The sequence below is a fragment of the Canis lupus genome, chromosome 10 (genome assembly GCF_003254725.2).
Source record: "Canis lupus dingo isolate Sandy chromosome 10, ASM325472v2, whole genome shotgun sequence".
Lineage (NCBI taxonomy): Eukaryota > Metazoa > Chordata > Mammalia > Carnivora > Canidae > Canis > Canis lupus.
The window spans coordinates 44,562,106-44,579,965 of NC_064252.1; the positions used below are offsets into that span (position 1 = coordinate 44,562,106).

The 17,860-nt window shown below is 46.1% G+C and overlaps 1 protein-coding gene across 3 annotated transcripts in view; it reads left to right on the forward strand.

Moving 5' to 3' along the window:
• The window catches only part of CRACDL (CRACD like), a 186,168-nt gene that overhangs the window by 41,458 nt on the left and 126,850 nt on the right, over positions 1–17,860 (forward strand). Inside the window, exon 1 of one of the 3 annotated variants that reach the window (XM_049115461.1) lies at positions 9,568–10,033. The exons of 1 other annotated variant lie outside the window; for it this stretch is intronic. The gene's annotated coding sequence lies outside the window, so the exon portion shown is untranslated. Of the gene's footprint in view, positions 1–9,567; positions 10,034–10,630; positions 10,743–17,860 lie in introns of those variants that run through there. One more of the 3 variants, XM_049115460.1, reaches the window with a different exon arrangement.

The window sequence follows — 17,860 nt, forward strand, 5'->3', positions numbered from 1 at the left end:
TTCACATAGAATCAATGTGGATCAGACAATAATAAACTTTTCTATAAAAATACAGCCAATAAAAACTTCCATATATACATGAAATAAATCAGACTCACAGACATTTTGAATGGGAAGAGATCATAGAGGTGCAGTGAAATGATTAACAGCTGTTTAGAGAGTTATCATGTCAGTAGATGCCATTCTATTTCTTGTAAGGAAGTCTCCAAATCTACCTAAGGCGTCATAGGCACAGTCAGTGGATACATCATTGCCACTTTCCTATTTTTCCATGGAAACAATGAAGAAATTATTCCCCATCCTACTTTCACTCCAAACACTATTTTTAGTATTAGCATTTGCTATGGAAACATTCACTTAGTTCTTTCACCTTAATGTCATATCATTTCACTGATAGAGACAAGAGGGGGAGCTGCTCCAGCAGTTTGCAGGAGAGAGCATATGTTTTGGGTACCAAACAACTGCCTTATGAGAATGTTTTTGTTCATAACTCAGTCAAAAATAAGAAACTGCCCAAATAGTGACAACTTTCTGTGATTGAAAAAAAACTCCTACATTTCCTTTTTTATATTTGTTTATATTTTATTTTTTATTTATAATCCATCAAATGAATAAGATGTTGCATTCCTATCAAATGTTGCTAATTTGTTCTAAGAAGGTCAGCTTTCTGTAAAAATTTTACTGGTGATTATCAGAGACTCAGGAAGCTACAGAGTGAGTAAGAGGTGGGCAGGTACATAATACAGGCTCCTTTAGAGGCAGGTGTGAGGTGTAGCTCAATGATCAATGTATAACCTGCGACCAGTTGCCCAACGTGGTCCCCCATACAATGAGGCTGAAGAACATGAGCTGTAAGATCTAACCTTCTAAATATGAATTTCAGTCACGTAGCACATCATGCTGGGGAGGCAAGACAAGCTCCAGGAAGCTCCATCTAAATGAAAATCGTGAACTGCATTGGGTACTCAGAAACACAGCAGTGTGTTCATTGGCAGAGATTATCACTCTTATTCAGTGCCTTACATTTATACTCCCACATTTGTTCTCCTTGCTTCTAAATTAGTCAGTGTAAAGACTTTTAAAAGATTAGCTGGTTTAAAGCCACATTTGCAAAAGGAGCTATGTGGGCCAGCACATAAATCAGATATATGCTTGTTTTATCTCTCTTTCCAAGAGAAAAATAGTGGTTTAGACTTTTTCTTCATAAGCTTTAATTAAAGATCTCATTTCTCTCATTTCAAATATTATCCCATATAAACATAAAATGGGGACTGTTATAGGTATTGTTCCAAAATAATCTTTGATTCATCCCCAGTCCAGGAAGCTGATATCTTTGGACAAACAAATATTTGTTAGGTTAGAGCAGGAGTTTTAAATAGTGTTTAAAATAACATCATTAATGTTAAAAACTAGCAAAACTATGATTCTTAGATGGCATAATGGAAACAGTTTTAAGAGGGAAGAACTAAAAATAAATCTTTTTTTTTTTTAAATAAATCTTACAACACTTGAGCAAGCTAAAGTTGACTTTAGTTACCAGAAGATGCTGTTATGAACATTCCTGGAAAGGTCTATAGGTTGCCGAAAGGTACTTAAATGGATGCCTAAGGATCTAAAATTTCAGACCATCAGTTTTGGTATTTGTCAAAAAAGAAAGTGGGAATGTCTAGAAGAGTCTCAGTAAGGGTCTGAATTCCATTAGAGCAGTTTACATGACAACCTCCACTGAAAACATTAAGGTTAGGGGTACCTGTGTGGTGCAGTCAGTTAAGTGTCCAACTCTTGGTTTGGGCTCAGTTTGTGATCTCGGGCTGGTGGGATGGAGCCTTGCATTGGACTCTGTGCTCAGTATGGAGTCTGCTGGAGATTCTCTCCTCCTCTCCCTCTGCCTTCCCTGCTCATGTGTGTGTGTTCTCTCGCTCTCATATAAATAAGTCTTTAAAAAAATAAAATAAAATGTTAGAGTTATTAATGGAATTCAGCCAAGGCATGTTTAATGAGACCTCGCCTATAGATTGCCAGTGAGTAGGGACAGAGAAGTGGAGTTTCCAACAGTAAGAGTAGGGAGTTCTAAAATACATTTTGTATTAGTTTCCTATTGTTGCAGTAACAAATTACCATAAATTTAGTGGCTTAAAACAACACAAATTAATTAAAGTTCTGGAGGTCAGAACTCTGATATGTATCTCATTAAGCTAGAATCAAGGTGTTGGCAGGATTGTGAATCCATTTCCTTGCCTTTTTGAGCTTCTAAAGGCTGCCCACTTTCTTTGACTTGTGGCCACACCCTGCACCTTCAAACTGAGCAATACTGACCTGAGTCCTCACACTACCACCTCTTTGGTCCCTGTTTCCTTTTCAAGCACCTCTGTGATTACATTGGGCCCCCCTGAATACTCCAGGAAAATGTCCCTATTTTAAGATCAGCTGGTTAATAAAATTATTTCAATGCCTGGTAACTTTAATTTTCTCTGAAGAAGGAAGAAAACCTGTCTGTTCAAAAGACTAAGATGGGAACTGAGAACACACACCACATGAGAGCAGTTAGGACTAGCTGCTGTGGGGAACCAGAGGAGAAGCTGCCCAGAGACAAACGAAGTAGTGTCCAGTTATGTCCTTTGGGTCTTCTTCTACCCTCTGGCTCAGTCAGTCTCTTGGACCCACTCATAGCCATTGACTCAGGAATTCCTCCTCTGGATCTCTCCTAAAGGATATAATTATAAATGCAGACAAATTTTGTGCACAGATATTTGTCAAAGAATGTTTTAGAATACCTTCAAATTGAAAACAATGAGTAGGGACATGGTAAAATAAATGGTTATATCCACATGATGGACTATTAGCCAGTTACTAAAATTTATATTTATGGGGACTTGGTTATCACATAGAAGATACTTGTATTATAATGTAGTTGAAAAAAATCCGGACTCAAAATTATGTATTTGGCTTCCTCTCAGCTCTGTAGAAGACATTTGAATTTGCAGACTGACTCCAGTGCCTTTTTTATAAAAGAAAAACCGGAAGGAAAAACAATAAAATAGCAACAGTGATTCCTCTGGGGTTGGACTCTTTCCTTCTTTCTTATTTTATGTATTGTCCCACTTGTTTTTTCAGAGAATGTTTAAAGGTAGTAAGGCCCAAGTAAGGCTGGAGACTATAAATTTTTGTGGTTTTGGTCTGCATGATTCTGTGGTTTTCCTTGGCAGCATGGAAAGTTCTGGCCATAGGAAGAGAGGAGGTTGATGCTGAAAAGGCAAGGCAGGCCACAGACTAGGTGAAGATATTTGGATATTTGTGCTCCATCACTCTTGTGTTCATATATATATATATATATATATATGCACACACATTTGCATATATGTACACACATATATATGCATAAATATGTACATGCAAATATACATCTATTTTCAATACAGGAGTTATATCTAGACTATATAAGGAATTCCTACCAACATACAAGTAGAAGATAGCTCAATAGAGGAATAAAGGCCATGAATAGGCACTTCACAAAAGAGAATATCAAAATAGCCAATGAAAAGACACTCATCATTAGGTATCAGAGAAATGAATATTAAAACCAAAATGAGCTATTACTACAACACCCACTGGAATGACTAAAATTAAAAGACTGACAATACCACAAATGAGGTATTGAAAAGATCTGAGCAACTGAAACTTTACATTAACGATGGTAATGTGAATCAGTCCAACCACAACAGAAAAGTGTTTGATAGTACTAACTAAAGTTAAATGTGAATATACTCTATGACTCAGGATTCTACCCTTGGCTACTACCCAATAAATTAAGTGCTTATGCCTACCAAAAACATGGGTGGGAATGTTCATAGCAGATTTATCATAATAGCCCAATCTTGGAAACAATCCAAATGCCCAAGCAGAATAGAATGAGTAAAATGTAGTATATCCAAACAATGGAATACAACACAGCAATGAAAAGTAATGAACTGATACAACAAAGATGACTCTCACAGAGATAATATTGAATAATAGAAGTCAGACACAAAAGAAGAGATACCGTATCATCTATATATGCCTACTTATGAGGCTTAACAATATAGATCACTAATCTATGATGATAGAGTCTGGCATAATGGTTAACTTGAGGGTGTGCACTGACTGCAAACAGTAAGAAAGCTTTCTGAGGTGCTAGGAATGTTCTAGATATTATTGTGGATAATGGTTGCATGGGAGTGATGGCATGTAATTAAAAATTCAAGCTAAACAAGAAGTGTGCCCTTTAGCTCAGTTATATCTCAGAAAACAAAAACAAAGCCAAACCACAACAAAAAACACTACCAAAATTTAGCCCATCCTGAAACAATAAGATTTCATGAAACTTAGCATCTGTGATAAATTTCTAACAACTAAAAAAAAAAAAAAAAAAAAAAAAATTCTAACAACTGTAACTTTCTAGCCCCAGCCAACACTAAACCAGAATTATTGAGAATTACTACCTCACTAAACCTAAAATACCTTCCTACAGATCAATAAACTGGCCTGAAAGGATGAAAAGTATCTAAGGAAATGCATCCTATCAGAGAAAATATAGAATGTCCTGAACCTGTACTAAACATAAGCTCATCTGGTTTTATAATCTACCACCTATTTTCCAAAAAAAAAAAAAAAGTAAAGATTTATGAGAAAACATTCAGAATCACTGAAATAAAGGTGTGATCTAAATGCAGAGCCTCATGACTGTTAGAATTGTCTTGAAAAGAGTTAATCACTAGTTAGAGCTGAAATGCACACTATTGTTTGATTGTGTGAACAAAAATGTACCTGCCTGGATGTGTGGTGACAGATGATGCCATGTAAATAACAGGCAAGGAAGTAGGAAATATAAAAGAAAGCAAATGTGCTTAATGCCTGCCGACAATTTCTTAGAACAAAGCATCAATATCAGATGATGTAGATGAGAATCTATAATCTCTAGACCACATTTCCAGACTCATGTGAAAAATGGGATTATGCTAGACCACCTTTCAAATTTGGAAAAATTCAGCCCCATATGTAGGAAATACTTAGAAATACCATATAAAAGTCAAGAGTTTGGAGTCCTATTAGTGGTCTGACACTCAGGGTGGTCTTGGGCATATTGCACAACAGAAATTCAAATGGGAATAATTTTTTTCTCTTATTTATTTATTTATTTATTTATTTATTTATTTATTTATTTATTTATGATAGTCACAGAGAGAAAGAGGCAGAGACACAGGCAGAGGGAGAAGCAGGCTCCATGCACTGGGAGCCCGATGTGGGATTCAATCCCGGGTCTCCAGGATCACGCCCTGGGCCAAAGGCAGGCGCCAAACCGCTGCGCCACCCAGGGATCCCTCAAATGGGAATCATTGAAAGCAACTAAGATGGTACAATGTATAATAGGTACTCAATAAATGATAGGTATCATGATCATAGTTACATATTAGATCCATCTTCCTAGGTGGTAATCTTGGAGGAAGAGGGTCCAAGCCAATCTTATCCAGAATTTAAGAGTTAGGGAGATACCATCTTACATCTTGGTAGATCAGTGTTGTTGAGGTGGGGGTGGGGCATTGAGCGAGTTCATGCCTGGTAACTTTAATTTTCTCTGAAGAAGGAAGAAAATCTGTCTGTTCAAAAGACTAAGATGGGAACTGAGAACACACACCACATGAGAGCAGTTAGGACTAGCTGCTGTGGGGAACCAGAGGAGAAGCTGCCCAGAGACAAACGAAGTAGTGTCCAGTTATGTCCTTTGGGTCTTCTTCTACCCTCTGGCTCAGTCAGTCTCTTGGACCCACTCATAGCCATTGACTCAGGAATTCCTCCTCTGGATCTCTCCTAAAGGATATAATTATAAATGCAGACAAATTTTGTGCACAGATATTTGTCAAAGAATGTTTTAGAATACCTTCAAATTGAAAACAATGAGTAGGGACATGGTAAAATAAATGGTTATATCCACATGATGGACTATTAGCCAGTTACTAAAATTTATATTTATGGGGACTTGGTTATCACATAGAAGATACTTGTATTATAATGTAGTTGAAAAAAATCCGGACTCAAAATTATGTATTTGGCTTCCTCTCAGCTCTGTAGAAGACATTTGAATTTGCAGACTGACTCCAGTGCCTTTTTTATAAAAGAAAAACCGGAAGGAAAAACAATAAAATAGCAACAGTGATTCCTCTGGGGTTGGACTCTTTCCTTCTTTCTTATTTTATGTATTGTCCCACTTGTTTTTTCAGAGAATGTTTAAAGGTAGTAAGGCCCAAGTAAGGCTGGAGACTATAAATTTTTGTGGTTTTGGTCTGCATGATTCTGTGATTTTCCTTGGCAGCATGGAAAGGCCTGACTGTAGGAACAGAGGAGCCTGATGTAGAGGTGAAGTTTCAACCAGGAAGGCAGAGCAGGAGGACCAAGAGGTGAAGGCACTGGGAGTGTAGAGGAGCAGTTGGGGTGATGTCCATGAGGATCAGGACTGCGAAGGATGGATGCTATGGAGGGATGACTCTTAGGACAAGAGAGCAAAGAGCAGAAGTTTGGGGGAGCAAGACCAGGGTAGGAAAGAGTTGGAAAGAGAGAGTAGGTAGATTAATACATTTGAGGGAGATAGAGCAATCCAAGGCTGTGACAAGTCATGGTCAGAGCTGATGGATTAAAAGATATTTATCAAGCAACTACTATGTAGCAGCACTCTGCTAAGTGCTGGATATGCAACAATAATGCTCAAAACAGATACCGACTCTGCCCTCTTGGAGTCATGCTCTGATGGGGGGATTCAGTATGAATTAATTTTGGAATTAGCCCCCTACCAAGAGTGATACACACTCTAAAAAAGAGGTACAAGTGGGAAACACAGGCCAGGAAAAAAAGACCAAAGGAAAGACACTTAAGCTAAAACCTGAAGAATAAGAAGGAGTTAGCAAGGTGCAGGGCGAGGGTAAGGTGAAGGGCAGAAGCAAAGTAATCCAGGACAGGGAGCTGCTCAGGTGAGGGCACCAGGGCAGGAAAGAAGTTGAGGTGTTTAGTAACTGGAAGAAGGCCAGTTTGGTGTGCAGTAAGTAGATGGGGGTACTGAAAGGAAGCCCATGAAGGAAATTGGCAAGGAACAGATCAGGCCCCCTTAAGGGATTTGGATTTTCTCCTAATTGCATGGAAACCAGTGGAAGGGTTTTGAGAGAGGGAAATGGCATGGTCATATGCCTGGAGGAGGTTGAGAGGGATAGTGGCTGGCATCTGGATACTGCCAGATAGTCAACCTATGGAGAAAATTCCTTAGGAATAGGGTTCATGTGGCCTCTTGACTGTGAGGCTCTTTAGTTTGATCTCTGTCACCAAGGCTCACCTGGGCATAAGACGGGTGGCACTGTTTTTTCCTAGATGGCTCCTGGCTGATCCTTCACTTCAATTCTCTACCTGGGTAGGGATGCCTATGCCTGGGGTCTATTTTTGGAACCCAAAGAAAGACAGGCAATTTGTGTGTCTTATGAAGACCCAAGAGCAGAATCCTGGGATGAAACACTAGACGTAAATACTCTCGTTTTCTGATATCCCAAAGGATTCCTCTTCCTGAGTGTGGAAAGGGCTACTTCTTTCTTTTTGAAGCTGAAAGGTGGTTTTGAGTTTGCAGAAATTAGTTGCCACTTTTAGAAAGGCAGCATGTTCAGTGCTGAGGGTGCAGACTGGGGGATCTGCTGCTACTTCCTGTATGACTGTGCACGTATTACTTACCATTTTCATGCCTGAGTCTCCCCATCCACAGGATAGAGAGAATAACAGTACCTCATCTGGAGAATGGGAGTAATGGCTGATCTTAGCTCAGGGTTCTTCTGGGGACTGAATGATTTAAGTGAGCAATTATTGTAAATGGCTTAGAACATTTGATAAAGATGTGTTCCCAGATGAGGTGCAATATACTTAGAAATAGCATAGTCTTCTTTCTTTTGCCATATCAGTGAGGTTCTTAGGGATAGCTGTGAGGTTTTCTGGAACCCTGGAGAGGGAGACAGGGAAGGGTGGAAAAAACAAACCCCTGCTCTTAGTGTTATGGTTGTCTGTGCAGGCTTCCAGAAACTACATGGTTCTCGACTTCCTTTGAACCTTTAGCAAAGCCTTGCTAACATTTTAGCCTTTTTTTTTTTTTTTTTAAAGGAAGTTTTATTTTATTTTTTTTTTAATTTTTATTTATTTATGATAGTCACACAGAGAGAGAGAGAGAGAGGCAGAGACATAGGCAGAGGGAGAAGCAGGCTCCATGCACCGGGAGCCCGACATGGGATTCGATCCCGGGTCTCCAGGATCACGCCCTGGGCCAAAGGCAGGCGCTAAACCGCTGCGCCACCCAGGGATCCCCATTTTAGCCTTTTCTTAATCCAGCTTCAAGGTTTTGTCCAAGAAGCATTAAGGAGGGAAAGAGCTCTCTTGAACCCACGGCAGGGCCCTGGAGACCAGAGTATTCAGCAAGAAGGTGGAAGTGACTGGGAGGTGGGAGGGGGACATTTTTAAAGGATGAAGGTGCTTGCTCTACCAGATGCCAGATAATCACCCACTTTTCCTAACCTATTCACATAGTTCCCTACCGCTTTCTATTTTGGGTGTTGACACCATGTTCTTTCTCAGCCTTAGCTAATCACCAAGAACTTTGGTTTTTGTTCTCTCAAAACCGCCAGTAACTTCAAAAGCCACCCACAGCACACACAAATAAAGTCAGAGGCTTAAGATATTCTGGAACAAATAAAATTCTTAGGTGAAAAGATAACTTATAGAGTCAATAAATATTTAGTAGTTACAATTAAAAGCGTGATTTTGAATAGCAAAGAAGCAGAGGCTCAAGGTGAGAGAAGGGTGTGTAGATTCGCTTGTAGTTAGGTTAGTTTGAGGATTTTGAAAAGAGGAAACACACCTAACAAAGTCACTGTCTCTGAGAGTGATGAGTCACCTGTTCATTTCAAATGCAGGTTATTAACTTGGGGGGGGGGGCTGTAGACTGATCCCCAGTATCTATCTATTCCCTTCATGCAAAGAATTTATAAAGCTCTTAACCATCGAGGAAGGCTTTTAAGTGAATAGTTTGTGCCAGATGGATTATATTCTTCTAAAAAAAATTTTAAGGAAATTTCTCTTTTTATGCTCAAGTAAATGGCCTCTGTCCTTAGCCTTTTCCCCCCGCCTCGGATTCTTCTATTTGGGATTTTGATCTGCTTAACGCGAGGCGGAGAGCCTTTCCGGGTTCTACGCTGGCTCTGCTGCCGCTGGCTGTGCGCGTGTTGGCTTCTGCGGGCCTCAGCCTCGGGGTCTGCAGGGAGGAGTCGTCGGACCCAGCGCCCTAGGACGTCGTGCAGATTCAGGGTGGTCCCCCGCCCCGCCGACGTCGCCGCTGAATCGGACGTCGGGTAGCACTCTCCGCCGGTAGCCTCATCTCCGGTAGCTGGAGCGTGAGCCGCTCGCGTGTAAGCTCGGCGGCCTCGGTCTCCGCGGGGACCCGGCTCACGTCGGTCGCCCCGCCCCGCCCCGCCCCGCTCTCGGGCACGTGGCTGGGCGGGGGCGTCCCGTGCTGAGCGTTCGGCCGCCGCCGCTGTCCTGCGGGCGCTCCGCTGGGCGGGCTGGGCGACCCCCCGAGGCCAGGAAGCTTCCTACACCGACCAGCTTGTCTTTAAAAGAAAAAAAGGGGCGGGGGGCAGTGAGCCCGAGAAGGCGGCAGCAGCCTTTCTTCCCACACTTGCGGTATCACAACAATGATTCACCTCAACACAGGCGGCAGCTTCCCTAATTAGCCCGGAGACGCTCGGGACCCACACGGTCATAAAAAAAAAAAAAAAAAAGATACTTTTACTTTTATTCAAATGCATACTTCCCACCCGCGGCGCCCACTCCCTTCGGCCCCGCGGGCCGCCGGCTCGGCGAGGCGGACCCGGAGCGCCCCAGGCCCCGCGCCGTCGGGCCGCGAGCCCCGCAGTGACCTGGAAGCCTGAGGCTGGCGTCGGGCCGGATCGCGGGGCCGCTGCTGGACCCCGGCCTCGCCAAGGTAGGGGGGCCTGGCCGGGAGCCCCGACAGCGCCGCCGAGCGGGCCGGCCGCGGCGGGGCGGCGGGAGCGGCGGGGCGGCGGGGAGGGTCCCGGCCGGGCGCACCGGAGAGCCAGGGCCGCCCGGCGCCTTCCCCCGCCAGCTGTCGGCTGCGACCCGGGCGGCGGGGGCGGCGGGGCCGGCGGGGGCGGCGGGGCCGGCGGGAGCGGCGGGGCCGGCGGGGCGGCGGGAGCGGCGGGAGCGGCGGGGACGGCGGGAGCGGCGGGAGCGGCGGGGACGGCGGGAGCGGCGGGAGCGGCGGGGACGGCGGGAGCGGCGCGCCGCGGGGGAGGTGCGCGCGGCGGCCGCGGGCGAGCGGAGCGGAGCGGAGCTGAGCGGCGCGGCGTCCGCCCCCGCCGAGCCGAGGTGGAGCCGAGCGGAGCGGCGCGCCGGGAGCTGGGAGCGCGCCCCGAGGCCGGCTGAGGGCCGCCCGCCGGAGGGTCGCGCCCGCGCCCGCGCCCCGCTCTCGGGGCCCCGACCCGGACCGCGGCGAGCCGGGCGGCCACCTGCTGCGTGGCGCCGCGGGCCTCGGCGTTCCGGCGCGGGCGGGCGTCCGTGCGGTCTGGGGCGGGGGCGGCCGGGCGCGCGCGCCCTCGGCGGAAGCGTTGCCCGCACCGTGCGGACGGCGTCCCTCCGGCGCCTCGCCGAGCCCGGGCCGCCGCCTGCGCCAGGTACCGGGGCGATGGGAAGCGCGCGTGGGCCGCCGGGCGGGGGCGCGGGGAGCCCCGGGGGGGCGGGGACGGCGGGGGCGGCCGGGCGCCCGGAGCGGGGGTGGGGGCGCCGTCCCCGCGGCCCGAGAGGCGGCAGACGCGCTCCCCCGCGCGCCCAAACTTTCCCGTGGCTCACTCTGCTGGACTTAACTTTGAGTCGGGAGGTGAAGCCCAGCAGCCTCAAGCTTTACGAAAATAACCGAACAGGGAGGACGGTGCCCCAGGGCCCCGCGGGAGAAGTCCGCGGACGCTTCACGGAGCGTCTTCCTTGGACTTTACTGCTTGATTCGTAAACAGGTTTTAGGCTTCGATTACAAGCCACCAGGAAGCGATTCTGGGTTTGATCTAAGAAATAGTCCAGTTGCGGGGAGGGGGGGGGGGGATGTGATTCTTACAAAAATTATAGTTGACATACAACGTGATCTTAGTTTCCAGTGTGCAGCATAGTGATTCGGCAGTTCCATACGATACGTAATGCTCACCACAGTGTTCACATTTTTAATTAACAAAACAGATCTTCATATCAGGCAGGGCTTTACTTTGAGGTTAAGTAAGCAGTGATCGGAGCTTAGGTAGCTACTCAGATGAGCTGACATTTGGCTTTCGAAAAACAAGGGAAAAAGGAATGCCTCGGTTTGAGTTGGACCTGTGGAGGTACAGGCTGACAGCTGGCATCGTGTCACTGCTGAGCACTTAATTTGGGGCCAGGAAATTTATCAAGTGGGAGACAAGCAGCTGTGTGATCCTTTTAGAGCCCACCCCATACCTTCTCAAGCTGGTATCTTAAAATATCCTACTCTCTTATTCAAGTCTGCAGGCTTCCTTCATTTACATAACACGCGCTCAGGACCATGGAATAAATCTATTTAGACCTCTGGTATTCAGCTTGGAACTCAGCCACCCTCACCCTCTCCCCACACACACACCTGGCATTACAGAGCATGGTGGTCACTCCTAAGAACCACTTGAGGTTTTGAAATTGTGAGGGGAAACATCTGGAGAGGGCCCAGCAGTGGTTTCTGGGATCCCTGTCTTTGGGGGCTGGTGGAGAAAGGTTGAGGTGGCTGGTTTCCTGGCCCTGTCCCAGTGCCAGGGGCTCAGTGTCCCTGAGCCATGTTGGAGCCTGAGGCAAAAGGAAAAATCACTGCTGAATCCTGTCTTTATTTAAAATCGTGATATTTAGTACAATGTGGATTTTGTGTTCGTTTTGATGTTCTGAAACTGCATTAAAATGTTCATCTTAGGGAGTTTCTTGGTATCTCCTTAAGTACTGTGCCTGAGCAGCCTCAGTATACTCACTTGTCTCACTCTAGTTCTAGACTGTCAAGTTTCTTAACTTCTGTAAGCATCAGTTTTCTCATTTATAAAATTTTACAAAGCAGACCTTCCATGGGTGTTGCACAGCTAATGCACAGCACCTGGCTGTTGCATAGGACTGGGCATATGGGGACTGTGAGAGGGTGGCTTTCCTAATCGTATGGCCACTCAGCTTGGTCATCTTGACCTAGTCACCGAATCCTTCTGACTCTCAGTTTGCCATTCAGCAAAATGGAATTAACAATAGCCAGCTCACGGGGATGCTGTCCCGTTAAATGAGAGAACGTGTATGAAGGCACTGGTCCTCCTGGAGGGTAAGTTTTCCGTGATGGCTTGGTGGGCCCAGATTCGCCTTGCGAGCTTGCAACCACGTGTTTTTCCTCTTGAGGTTAGCCTTGTGCCTTGTCCTGCACCGACACTCATAAATTCTGCTTGTGTTGCATGAAGACCCTTCGGAAGCAGTTGAATCAAAGCAGATGTGTTTCTTGCCGAGGGTTATTTTTGGTGTGGCAAAGTTCATCAGCCACAGTCATAATAATATGCAAAATGTTTTATAAGTGTATTTAACTTTGCCACTCCAGACACACCGCTTTGGTTCCCTTTTGGTCCTCATTCATGATTGTGATTTTCGTGAGCTTAAGTCAAGTAGTATTATCTCAGTCACTAGCTTAAAGCGGCTGGGTCCCTTGAGAATCAGTGTCTCAGTCTCTCTGGGTTACCCTTGGAGGGCCCCTTGTCCCTGCAGGTGGTCTCTGGGTCCCAAGTTTAGTCACATCGGGGTGTGGGGAAGAGTGGCCTCTTGCAGGTCGTCTGATCCTTTTGCTGTCCTCTGGCGAGTTTCCCCACCACGACTGAGCCTCCTTTCCTTGTTGCCACTGAGTATGGTCCAGTGAGGTTTCATGGGACAAGCCACAGATGGGGCCTGGCTCCTGCATCTGGCCGAGAGGTCTGCATATTCTGGATTTCTTCTAGGTCTGTCCTGGGCACCTGAGAAGCTGCCCAGGTTGCGTGGCACTATGCTAGGCTTCCATTCCCGCTGTACCGAGCCATCCCCAGTGTTCCCAGTAGGAAGCAGGATGAAAACTTCCCATGCTTTCCATGTCTCTCTCAGCCTGCAAAGGATTTTTCTTCCCTTACCACCCTTTCTCCAGGCAAGGGATGGGGGGCTTGGTCTCTCCAGGTTCCTCTTTTCTCGGTACCGGAAGAGCCTTTTTTGTTTTAAGATTTTATTTTTGAATAACCTCTACTTGTAATGTGGGTCTCAGAACCACCCTGAGATCAAGAATTTCATGCTTCACCATGGACTGATCCAACCAGGCGTTCCAAGACCTGTTGCTGCTGCTGCTGTTTCTTCTTCTTCTCCTTCTCCTTCTCCTTATTCTTCTAATTCTTCTTTTCTTTTAAGCTTGTGGGGCAGGTCTTCCTTAGTTCATATCTTCTGTCCCCTGTGCATTATGACTTAGAATAAAGCTCTGGAATCAACCCTTCCAAGCTCTTCTCTTGATATGCAAAGGGAATTTAAACATCTTTTTCTATTATCCCCCTCCCCTACCGCCCAACATCTTTTTCTGTTACCCCCACCCCCAGAAAAATCACATGTATCCTGGTGGTGTGGGAAGGAGGCATAGAGGAGCAAATTGGGAAAATAGGGAAGAAGTTCCCCTCTTCTCCCTACCCCCCTCCCTGCCCCGGTCCCATCTTCCTGGCAGGCTGACCTGGGCCATGTGCGCTGGGCTTCTTAATGTGTGAAAAAGACTGGGAAGACTGTAGGACCTGCTGGACATACCAGTCACAGGCTGGGAGGAAATGGGGAAAGAGCAGCTTTGAAGCTTTAGTGGTAGATGGGAGAAGAGACTAGCTTTCTGCTAGCATGTTACCGAGTGCAGCCCAGTAAACCAATTTCATTTGGATTAATGTCTTTCAAACTGTCACCCCTATTTATGCTGCTGTTTCTTCATTATGAGAACCATCCTCCATGTACTTGGCATTTATTAAAAACATAGGGGAAATACAGAAAAATCCAAATCATAATTAGTTGCTTCTTCAGAGTGCTTAAGAATTATTTGGAGAATAAGATTAGCCTTTAGGAAGCCTAAAGATGTGAACCTAAGCTCTGGGTTTGTGGTTTTTTGTTTTTTTTTTTTTTTTTCCCCACATTCAGTGGAAGGTGAAGTGGTCAGGGAAGACTTCTTGGAGGAGGTGACTTTACGTAGCATTAAAACTTAACCACATGGATCTGAGATAAAAGAGAACTTTCCATGAGAAGGAGTTCTTGAGTGCCTAGAGACAGAAGACTTTCCCAGGAGTGGCCTTTCAGGACCCGCTCATTGCTTAACCCTTCCTGGTGACATGATTATCCCTTTGGTTGTCTAGGTAGCTATAAACACTGGCACAGCTACTGTCATCTGTAGGTAGGACAACAGAAAAGATCAACATCCTAAATTCTTTGTGTTTTCCCTCCACAATGGAAATCAGAGGAGTTTTCATCTAACTTTTCTTAGATATTTGTATCTGGAAAATAATTTCAAACTTTTAGGTCAGGCTAGTGGTCCTTGAGACCCTGAGGAATTACCTGAGAATTCTTTGTATTGCTTTCACGTGCTGTCACCTGTAATTCTGAGCTCAGCAGGTCATGAACCAGAAGATGCCATGAGAATTCAGTGGCTTATTGACAAGAGACAGTGATACAGGTGTGACCATGCAGCGAGGGGTCCCTCCTCACTGGCATCAGTCCCTGGCTCCATGCAGACCCTTGCACTATTCCTGTGCAGATTCCTAAGAGGAAACACTCTCAAGTATTTTTCTTATGATTAAGGTGTCTGTGAAAAGAAATTACAAAAGATCCTTTTGAAAGGTGGGGAGTGGAAAGTTATTTATTTGCTCAAGCCTTTTCCTAGCCCTGGTGTGTGAGGCAGATTTGTAAATTTATGAAGTTTGAGAACTTCAGAATACTTGGGCTCACCTCTGAGGTCCATACACCAGTCTCTCTATGGTTTCTGCCCCCCTAAATTCTCATGTCTGTGGGAGGCAACAGAAAACTTAGCTGTGGTGTGTGAAACTGCTCTCAGACCAGCTGCCCTGAATGTGGGATATGAAAATGTCAGAGATGTTCTGCTTTCTTAGAGCAGGTGGTCCAGCCAACGTGGCGGTCAGAGCTCTGGTTTCAGCTGTGTCACGTGGAGTCCCTGTGACCTCGGGCACCCATAGGATGGGGTGCGGGGTGATTCACCCACATACACACAAGTATCACTTGTGGTACTGTATCAGCAGAAGAAATGCTTCATAAGTTATTTATGACTATTATTCTTCCATTGTCTTTTTTAGAAGGTGAAAGGGCACTTATAATTCCGCTAGGGCCGCCTAATAAGTACCCTGAAGCAGTAAAGGGTCCTTCTGCATCTGAGATCTGATGGCATTTAGGAAAATGAGCAGATCTGCTGCAAAGTGCTCCTTAACAGAGCTGGTGGTAAATGGCGTGTGGGAAAGACCTTGGTGTGATGTAAAACGCACAGTGAGAAGGAAGGGGAAGGAGATAGGGAAGGTGCCACAGGTAGGAGAGGGTGCAAGCGGTGGAAGACCCTCAACATCTGAGTCCTGGTGTATACCGTGTTCATGTGTTCCAGCTCTCTCTGCGGCATTGGCTTTCCCTGCTGATAAGTGGTTACAAAGACCAGAGTTAAAGTACTAGCAGCAGGGCTGTGACAGGAGGTGCCCTGGGCCAGTCTCTCTCTGTCTCTCTCTCTCTCTCACACACACACACATACACATTCTAATGGAGAGATGTAGGGATACTTCTGTCCCTCCCCCATCTGTGGATCCCCAGTGAGCCTGATGAACAGCTATGGGTTAGAGGATCAGAATGGGTGTCACCAATGGGTAACCAAATTGCAACCAATATCAAATTCCTCTTATTTAGTCTCATGCATGTGAATTTATCATGAATATTTAGTACTTTTTCAGCATTTATTGTATCATGAATATTTACTGCCCAGCTGCCTTGGGTATATTTAATGCATCGTGAATATTAGGTATCTCTTGTCTTTCCACAGCTTTCTGTCTATGTTTAATATATATGTGCTCTCTTTACTGAGCTTTATCTTTACTAAACCTGTCCTACAAGTCATCCACCGCCTTTGCTGTCTTCTCTTTAGAATTGAATATTCCCAAACAATTCAACAAATATACATTACACTAGCTAGTCTCTTAAAATCAGGTTCCAGGTTGAATGTATTTTTGTGAAGCCATTGTCCCATCAAGATGGGGGAGTCTGAGGTGCATGGGGACCTCTGGGACCAGGGTCGGGTCTGTGTATGCTCATACACCTTGCTCATGGTTACTTCGGGTTTGCAGACCCACACTGAACTGCATGCTCAGAGCTGGTTTCTGCTCTTGACTCCTCAGGAAAGAGTGCCCATGGGCGGATGCCCATCAGTGAGGCTGTACATGCTGCTTTGAGCCTTGGGCAGGTTAGGTCTTTTTGGTTGTAGCTGTATGGCCAGGCACAGCTTCTGCACCCAAGAGGTGCAGGGACAGGAGCGCTGGGTGTGGGGCCACTCTTGTCCCGGGGCCTAGGCTCAGAGCTGGATGTCTTGGGTTCTTAATGTTGTGGGCAATGCTTTGAGCTGCTCTGAAGCACCGTACCCTCTCTGCACCTGATGTTTCCACTTGGGTTTAATACCACACTGTAATGCTTTAATTACCCATCTTTTCCTACCCCTTCCCTTTAAGAAGTGGTAGCAAGAACTTTTTCGCAGGTCCTTTCTGCATGGGGGGTTTAGGACTTGGCAGCCACAAGTGCTAACGCTGGAAGCGAAGAGGAGGACGGGGCTTGTTGGTGGGTCAGACCCACGCACTTGACGTCTGAATCACTCAGTCGGGCCACTTCACCTGGTGATTCATTCTTTGCAAACTGGGATTATTTCCACAGGATATGAAGTGGTGCTGTGTATTTGGATGGTTGCTGGGTGTCAGCTGCATGCTCCATTGGAAGTCAGGTCTCTAAATCGCCATGTAGTAGCGTTCCCGGTATATTGTCTGGGTGAAACAGGCTCTTCAGGTATAAGCACAAAACATTTGCAGGTTTGAGTCAGTGTTTTCCGAGGCTTGGCCAGTGTCATCTTGTTTCCCTCACGGCCTTCGTGAGCAAAGATGGTTCTTTCAGTTGAGGTGTTCGGGTAGGCAAGGCTTCCCCGGTACCACGTTGAGAACTGAAATTACTGGCTGTGTTTCATGGGTCCTGGGACATCCCAGGGGCACCTCCAGGTGGTGAAGGAACCACTGCAGACAGGACTCGGCCAGGCCAGCAAGCAGGGAAGGCCCAGAAGGCGGCAAACTTGGCACGGAGCAGGCCTGCCAACCGTCTGGAGTGCCGACCAGACTTGTGATTTGGCTCGTCACAGTCAGGCTGCTCTTTGGCTGCTCCCTCGTGTGGCACGAGGCCAGGGGCCGCACAGCACGCGGACTCCACCACCCAGGGAACCCGGGGGTGGAACATGAGTGGGCGTCTTGATGGATTTGGGTGCATATCCTCCCAAACTTTTATCCTCGCCATGCTGAATATATACGTGTATGCATGTGTGTGCACAAAAGGATATATTTAACACAAAGAGGTGATGTCTGTATTGTTTTGTGCTGCCTTTTAAAAATTAGTAGTATGTGTGGAGTCTCTTTCTCACATCATTAGATGTTCTTCCTTAACATCAGTTGTGTGGCTGTGAGGAAGTCCCATCGTCCGGGTAGGCCCAGCTTATACAAGTCCCCTG